This window comes from Lycium barbarum, chromosome 10, assembly GCF_019175385.1.
Source record: "Lycium barbarum isolate Lr01 chromosome 10, ASM1917538v2, whole genome shotgun sequence".
Classification (NCBI taxonomy): Eukaryota; Viridiplantae; Streptophyta; class Magnoliopsida; order Solanales; family Solanaceae; genus Lycium; species Lycium barbarum.
The window spans coordinates 29,669,001-29,677,870 of record NC_083346.1 but is presented as its reverse complement, the minus strand read 5'-3'; the positions used below and the strand labels follow the sequence as shown (position 1 = coordinate 29,677,870).

Sequence of the window (8,870 nt, the reverse complement as noted above, 5' to 3'; positions counted from 1 at the left end):
TTAGTTGAAAATACGGATATAATTAAAGGGATTTAATTAATATACACACTCTTTATTCTGGCTATTTACTAAATTAATTGATAGACTGTATTTTGGCAAAATTATCCCTTTATGCATATGTATACACGTTTATATACATATGCATACACATTTATATACATGTATATACACACACATATATACACGTCGGGCCTAGACCCTTCTTTCTTTTTATTTGGCCAGGCCCAATCCACAAAGGATTAGACCCGACCTAACCTACTTATTTCAACAAAAACATATACACACCAAATGGACCCTATCTCTCTTCATTTGTTGAAGAGGAGGGTTTTCTCTCCAAACCCTAAGCGCCGCCTTGAGTTCTTTCTCTCTCTCGCGTCATCAATGGCCAAAAATGACATGTTTACAGTGTACTACGCTTTATGCAACTTGTGGTTCAACCATTTGGGGCAAGCAATTAATGCTCGCCTCACTTTTTCCACCATGTTACAACCAAACGAGGTATAACCCTCCTTTTCTTTTGCCTTTTTTTTGTTTTTTTGCAAATCAAGGTCAAATGAGTACAAATCCCATTATCTCGTTTCAATTTTGAAAACTCATTTTTCATTGGTTCATAGTGATTCAAGCGAATTAAAGAGAACCCCTTGCAAATATATTGACCCACATCGATTGAGAACCAAAAACCTAGGGTTATTCCCACTATTTTACACACACAAGTCACAATTTAGGCAAAAAAAAAAAACTCAGATAACCTAGGGTTTTAGCATTTTTGTTGAGACCTTTAATTATTTGAGTTTAGTTTAAAAAATTAATTGTTGATTTCTTGTTTGTGGCTGAGTTTCGAGAAGGAGCAAAGATTTCAAAATCTCGATCAGGGCTGTGCATAAGAAAGTTAAATGCTCTTTCTTTCTTTCTTTCTTTATTTTTCTGTGTTTATGTGCTTGTTTTAGTTTAATGTTAATTATTTATTAGCATATTTGTTAGTTAAGTAGATTGTAACGTAGTTCTCACATGCCTATTTGTTTATTTGTTTTTTTAATCCCTATTTAGTTTTGTTCAAGTAGTAAATTGCTTGTTCTTGTTTGATTAGCATTAATGTAGCTAGTGATATGTTTTATTCTTAGATAGGGTGGATATTAATAATAGTGGTAGTAGTATTAGTGATATGCTGATTAGTTCATGATTTAGAATTAGTAAGGTGGATCCCTTGTACTTAACTAGGTTAATTCAAAGTTATAAATAGTAATTAGCCAGTCCAGTTGAGTAAATAGCCATTATGTGTGGATTAGTGTATCTTACCGTAACGTAATAAGTTTCAAAAACTTTATTGATGCAAGTAACACCCTAGTAGAATTCAGAAACCTTCTTGTTAAAGTGTAACTAGCATAAACTAAATTCAACAGATCTGGACAGGCTCAGGTTAATGATTATTTATGATAAGTTTTTCTTTTATGATTCCTCATTACCTAAATGATAATGAAATCCTATTTATGTTGTTTAGTACCTACTTGTTCCTTGAGATGTCAGCATGTTTGCAGTTTAGTATTGATTGCTGCTTGGATCAATGATGCCTAATTTGTTCATTTATGTAATTAGCATGCCTACAAACCTGTTTAAAGTTTTTAAACATGACCTGAACCTCTGAATGTTGGTCTCTTGTTGGTCTATTTGGCATAACTCATAGATTGTATTTAGCTATAGGCCATGAATGTATTTAAGATCAAGTGATGCTTCCATTATTGTTTACCAACATGCCTATTTGTTAAAGATATGAACCTATTAAAATTCAGCCAGTGCCTGTCTTCTGTATATTAGTTAAAGATATGAACCTATTAAAATTCAGCCTGCCTGTCTTCTGTATATTAGTTAAAGATATGAACCTATTAAAATTCAGCCTGCCTGTCTTCTGTATGATCTTTCATGGTTGTCTTTACTTTGATTGTGTCCACGTGTTCTACATACTTGAGTTTGTGAATCAGTCCATGTTGGATAAATTCATGATTATGTTAAAAACTGACTAAAGGATGATATTGCATTTGTTGCACATGTTGGTTTGACTTGGCAATATTTTATATGGTATATGTTGTGTATAGATGAGTTGAAATGTCTAAGAGTGACTCTATATTGGTCATTATGAGGAACACCTAGCATATATATATTTAGCTTCCTTTTTGAAGTGTTTTGAGAGCAGCAGGTTAGGATTAATATGGCTAGGTAATTAAGCTTATAAGATTGTCACTTGGGGTGGTGTGATAAGGCAGTTAGTGACTTACCCAGGGCTAGAGAAAAGTCTAGAAAGGCTTTGAATTCCATCTAGCCTAGTACAACTAATTCTAGGTTGTTGGGGGTTCTCTCTGTTGAGTCATGTTCCTATGGGACCCTCTAAAGTTTCAATAAAGAAAAAAGGGGAAAATAGGTAAGAATGACCTGTAGAAGTGAAGTATGGGAGTCTAAGGATAGTACTGCATGTGTGTAGTTTGTTTCCTGCTTGGTGTTTTGTGGTTCTAATCTGTTGCAGCCTTGATGTTATTATTTTGAGGGATTAGTAAGCCATTTCTTTTCTGAGATAGTCTAGGCTATGACACATTTCTACTTTGATATTTCTCATGCTTAAGACAAGTCCTAGCAGCTTGCATTTAGATGTCCTTAAAAGAACATAAGTCCATGTCAAGTATGTGCACAACTTGTCATTTTGTAGTCTTCAAAGAATATGTGGAATACATTGGTGTATATCAGTGGTATGAATTGATTCTAATCGAATACCCATGTTTTCTTGCTCAAATTGCTCATTTTTTTTCTCCCTTGTCTGGTACTGCTGAAATCAAGTATACATTAGGTATCGAGATATATACACTCCTTAGATACCTCAGTATATATTGAGTGGTATATCATGTATACCCATAGTATATTATGATAATCTCTAGTGAATTGAGACTGTTCGTAATTAAACTTGGGCCTGTTTTCCCTTATATATCACTTTGGCATTCAATTTGCACTGTCTGGTTGCGTTTATGCCTATTGGGCGTGTTTGCTTTTCTTCTTTTAAATGCACAGTTGGTTTGTTTTCCTTTTTTATGTTAAATACATTGGGACCTATTCTCTATTTGAGACCTGCTAAATGTTCATTATATCGTCCAATTGAAGTATAATGGGATGTACTCGATGTTAGGTCTATGTATATGATTATGTTTATTTTAAATTCATGTTAAATTAATTATTAAGTCTAGATGCTCTCTTAACATCTTTCGTTTTCCTCTCTCCTCTTTTGCAGGAAACTCTACAACGTGGGCCACTTGGGCCAAGTTCATTGCGAGCCACAGTGTTGGCCAGAGGCCGAACATCTTTTTTTCCACAGAGTCCGGATAGAATCTTTGAAGGCCCAATCATGGGTGAAAATGGTTAACTGGTGGGCTCGGTAGGCCCACCAGCCGAATTTCCTCTTTATTTTCGCTTATGTATGTATATGTATTTGTAAAATAATGATGGTAAATATTGAAAACCAAATGGTTAGAACTTAGGCATCTTAGGTAAACGATGCCTATATAATTTAGAATGGATAGGAACCCAAACACACTTGCAATTAGGACCCATCCAAAAGATAAGTGATTATAACTTTATATTTTTGAAATAATAATTACAAAAAAAAAGTGGTTCCTTTTGTGTGAAAACAAAAACGATATATATATATATATATATATATATATAGAGAGAGAGAGAGAGGGAGAGGGAGAGTAGGATGTTACACATGTTTGAAAAGGAACTGATATTTTTGATTTGAAAATTTTGAAGGATGAACTGTTTTCTTTAGCAAAGAAGAGACATAAACATTTTTATCCAATTAGAGAATTTATGAAACGAAACAAAAAGATAGTGGTTGGAAGAGAAGCTTTTGGACAAGTTCAATTAATTTTCTAAAACCTTTTTGGTCTAAACCCACTCAGTGAGATAAAACAAAGGGAAAATCATTTAGACTTTAGTTTGAGGAAAGGATTGAACGGGGTATGGTTGGCATTCAATGTAAGTAATGGATAAATGACTCGTATTCAAAAGAGATACTTTTTTCAAAAAACATGTATAAATTACGTGGCATTTTTTTTTTTACAAAAAGACATATACTTGGAACTCTTTTTCAAGGACAAAAGGGACATAACATATGGACCAAAAATAAGTTGAACTCTACTCAACGGAAATCTTGGGTGTGATTTGGTTCGAAAATAAAATGACAACTTTAAACCTTGTATGCTTATTTTCCAAGGAAAAATCTGACTCTTTTCATCTATAACAAAATCTAACTCGTATGTATATTTGGTTCGGTTCTCAATGCACTCGGATGTATTTTGGGACTTGGGTTGGGAAGTTAAAGTTGAGGTATCGGGGGTTAACTCAGTCAACGTAACCTCTATTCGGAATTTTGAGGCCACGAGCGTGTTTTTATGTGTGTCTGTGTATGTGGTTTGTGAGCAGATGGCCTCGGGAGTTAGTCGGAAGTTCGGGTTGAGTTGTGAAATAGGAATAGTTTTTTGGTGTCTGTTGCCTGCCTTGGTGGCACCAGCATCGCAGCAGCGGTGTCGCTATAGCAGTCACCCTACCGCTGAAGCGGTTTGTGCCGTTTAGGCATGACCGCTGGAGCAGTAATATTGTCGCAGAAGCGGGTGACAGGCAGTTAGTTCATTAAATAAAGTGTTAAATGCCTTAAGTCCCTCATTTATTACCATTCCGAAAATTGAGCTCTTGGGAACTATTCTACAGGATTATTGGAGAAGATTCATGCTGGTAAGCCCTTCTAATCTCTTTGCTATTCCATTATTCCTAATAATCTTAGAATCCCTTTTCCTTGTTAGTTTATTAGTAATGGGAGACTAAAGTGAGTTTAATGGATATCGAGGCTTCTAAATCAAGATTTGTTGGTTGGGTTTATACTAGATTATGATGTATCAAGGTTGTTAGTCAAATACCTTCCATTATTAGTGTTGAATTCTTCAATTTAAGAGTTAGGGTTTATACCCAAAATTAGGGGTTTGGCTTGGATTTCGAAATTGGATGAATCCTTGAGTTAATTTAGCAATTAGTTGATGGGTTTTGATCACCTAGTGCTTAATTGGATAATTTACCCCCGAATTTCTCATTTTGACCTTGTGGGCCCTTTTCCCCAAATTCTAGGGTTGGTTTTTGAGCCAATTTGAATGATAGAAATATAGGTATCGATCATCATGATTACCGATCTAGATTTCGAATATGCTTAGACTTTCTTGATTTCGAGGGTCGGTGGAAAGGAAAGGCTAAGGAGTGATCGTTGGTGTTATTGCTGTTCAGCCTTCCAGGTAGGTTATAGAAGCCCTATGGTGAGACTTCATTTAGCGAAGCATATATTTAGATGATATTATTGGAGAAAGCACGTAAACCTTCGGATATAAAGTTGAGTTGGCTATTGTCTTAGGTTGGGCCCTGTTGTGTGATTGATTTGATTTGTTCTATTGTTGTTGGCTTGATGCCACCTAGTGATGGTAACATTGGAGACTATTGATCCATCCTGTTCATGATATGGTAGTATCTTACTTGTTGACATTTGATACGAGGATAGTGTTCTATATGACTTGTGTAGTCTTTCATGATGTTATTGGCGTACCCATGCTTGATACTTGTGATATTGATTTGATTATTGATGTTGACTCATACATTGCACGCATTGTAATCCTTCATGATATACTGTTGATATATTTTTTTATACTTGAGGGAACACTGTGATGAGCTAGGGTCGTTTTGGATGGGAGTGACGTGAGGTTCGATATTCGATGATTGTCCCGGAATCGTGGTTGTGTGGTAGCGGTATCCCAGGTTGTTGCCGGACCATGAGGTATATGGACTCCGTAGGTCCCCCATGGGTTGTGCTGATGAAAATCCTCCATGGGTAAAGATCCGGAGTCTCGTCTATCTGTTGGGCAAAGATCCGGGACAAGTAGTACTTAGACTTCACGAGTCACCCTGGGTTTACTACCGAGACGTCAATATTTCCGTCCGGATACATGTGTGCACAACATTGCATTACATTTGCATTCATATATCATTGCATTGCATTGTATTATATTATGGCTTATATTATGATGATCTGGTGACTTACTGTGTTGTTTGGTTTCGGATAAGATATATTGAGATTTGGCACACTTGGATTTAGATGCCTCAACCTAGGTGGTGACGTGTACTTGGTTCTGACTTGTATTTGACTTATACTTGTTGATTTATATGCTCTATCTTACTTTATTGTCTTAATTATGTTAGCTATACTTAATCGGCCTATGATACCTACCAGTACTGTGGTTTTATACTGACCTACACTTGTTGCATTCTTTTATGAATACAGAATTCCAGGTTGGATCTACCTCCGTCTCTCGTAGCTGATAGTCACTATCAAGACTGCTTAGAGTCTACAGGGTGAGCACGAGATGTCCGCTACCTTGAAGATTTCTCTTAATTATGTCTTACTTTCCATTCTGAGACATATCCAGGCTTGATGTATTCTTATATTCTAGACTTGTATATTTCTAGCTAGTTGCTCTTGTATGGATTAGACCAGAATTTAGGGTGTATTTTCTTATTTTCGCTCTTATTCTATATTATTATCGTCAGACTTGCGTGATTTATTCTCTTCCGTTTATTTAGTTGTTTATTTACGTTTTTACTATCATTGGGTTAAAGGTTCATTTATCGAGCTGAACAGGTAAGTGCCTGCACGACTTAGCTAAAGTGGGTCGTGATAAGTTGGTATCCGAGTCCTAGGTTACCCAGTCTATAATACAAGAGCGTGCCTAGTAGAGTCTCGTGGATCGGTACGATGAGCTCCGCACTTCTCTACGAGAGGCTATAGGACATTTAGGAAATCTCACTTTCTTTCCATCTTTCATGCTACTTTATTCTAATTGGTATTTGGAACAATTAAATTGGTATTTGACTCTTATCTCTTCTCTCACTTATGGTGAGGACTCGAGCTATTATAACCCGAGGTCAGGTGCCAGAGCCCGTAGCTATGGCTGGGCCCAGAAGGCGAGCCACAGCCAGAGGGCGCGGCAGAGCTAGAGGCCATTGGGCTTCCCCGGCCAGGGGCAGGGCTCCTGCAGTAGGACAGCGGCCCGAGAGATCTCCATCTCCAGAGCCTGAGGACCAGCAGGATCGCGATCAGGCTGTCGAGGAGGGTGTGACCTAAGCACAGACACAGCCTGAGATTACTTCTGATCAGACTATGCAGGATACTATGGCCTGTATTTTACTCCATCTAGATGCCAAGCAGGCTGCCGCTAGTGTTACTACTCCTAGCGGAGGTTCACAGACCAGAGTTGGGGCGCAGAACCCTAAGCAGAGACCTACTCGTGTAGCATACCCCGTTACAGCAATGGCTCCCCGTATTAATGTAGTGCCAGCCTTGGGTGATAATCTTAGGCCCATGGAGGGCGTTGTTATGACTGTGTCTGATCAGGATCTTGTTGGGAGGTTTAGGAAGTTGGAGCAGCCGAGGTTTTCAAGTACTTCTGCAGAGGATGCTTATTAGTTCATCTTAGATATGCATGAGTTGCTACATAGGATAGGGATCGTAGAGACTCACGGAGTTGACTATGTGTCCTAACATTTTTGCGGCGACGCGAAGACTTGGTGGAGGTATTATATTGCCTATAGATCTTTGGGTTCTCCTCCCTTGACTTGGACTCAGTTCTACGGGGCCTTCCTTGAGAAGTATGTGCCCCGGTCTTTGAGAGAGGCGCTTAGGGAGGAGTTTCTACATCTTCAACAGATGGCTATGTTTGTGGATGCTTATGTGACCCGTTATCTGTATCTGGCCCGTTATTTCACTCTCTTGATCCCTACTGAACCTAGCAGGATTTGGTATTTTATTGGTGGGCTAGTCGGTTCTCTTAAAATTCCTTACCTTCAGATGGAGGTTATAGGGGCTTCCTCCCAGTCCATCGTTGAGTATGCGTCTTTGGTTGAGGCCACTAAGGCCCGTGCATTTGGAGGTGGTGGTGAGGGAGGTAGCGTCAGATTATGAGTTATAGTGATTCTAGTTCAAGGGGCGTCGGTCAGTCTTCTAGGCCATATCAGCCATATTTCGGCAGCCCTGTGCATTCAGCTTTGCAGACTTCCTCTAGTGAGCCACCCAGGCAGAGAGCTCCTGAGAGTTCGTTTTCTCGACCGGTAGACAGGGTTGTGTCATACGGGTCCTCAGCTTCAGTTTATCAATCTCCGACCTTTCCGACATGTTTTTCATGTAGAGAGATTGGGCATATTGCTAGGAGATGTCCCCGACCCAGGTGAGATTATCAGCCACCGAGGACTCCGACATCATCTGGTGGTTGAGGTGGTACTTCTCAAAGGGCGGTGCTCAGTCAGGCCGCAGTAGGTCTCAAGGTTCTAGAGGTGGATCCTAGGCAGTTAGAGGTGGGTCCCAGAGTGCGAGAGAGGGATCTCAAACTGGACTTGGTGGGGACCATTATTACTAATTTTCGGGTAAGCAGAGGCACAGGCCTCAGTTGCTGTTATTTCAGGTATAATTTCTATCCGTCATAGAGCAACATATGTGTTATTTGATCCTTGATCCACTCAATCGAATGTGTCTTCATATCATGCCATTGATTGTGATTTGCCTTGTGATAACATAGCTGTACCTATTCATGTGTGTACTCTGGTTGGAGATTCTATTGTGATTGATCGAGTTTATCAGTCGTGTTTGGTTAACACTTGAGTAGATTTGATAATTCTTGATATGGTGGATTTTGATGTTATCTTGGGTATGACCTGAATTTCTCCTTATCACGCGATCTTGGACTATCACGCCAAGATAATTATCTTAGCCATGCCGGGCATTCCTAGACTCGAGTGGAGGGGTA

General features: G+C 38.7%; 1 long non-coding RNA gene across 2 annotated transcripts; it reads left to right on the top strand.

Annotated features, from left to right (window-relative positions):
• The first annotated feature begins 264 nt into the window (after positions 1-264).
• LOC132615652 (uncharacterized) lies at positions 265-6,622 on the top strand. Of its 2 annotated transcripts, XR_009572782.1 has the most exons (3): positions 266-498; positions 3,269-4,770; positions 6,356-6,622. It is a non-coding gene; the product is annotated as an uncharacterized LOC132615652 (long non-coding RNA). The 2 variants fall into 2 exon arrangements; XR_009572781.1 differs by lacking the exon at positions 6,356-6,622 and having other exon boundaries at positions 265-498; positions 3,269-3,671.
• Positions 6,623-8,870: the final 2,248 nt, after the last annotated feature.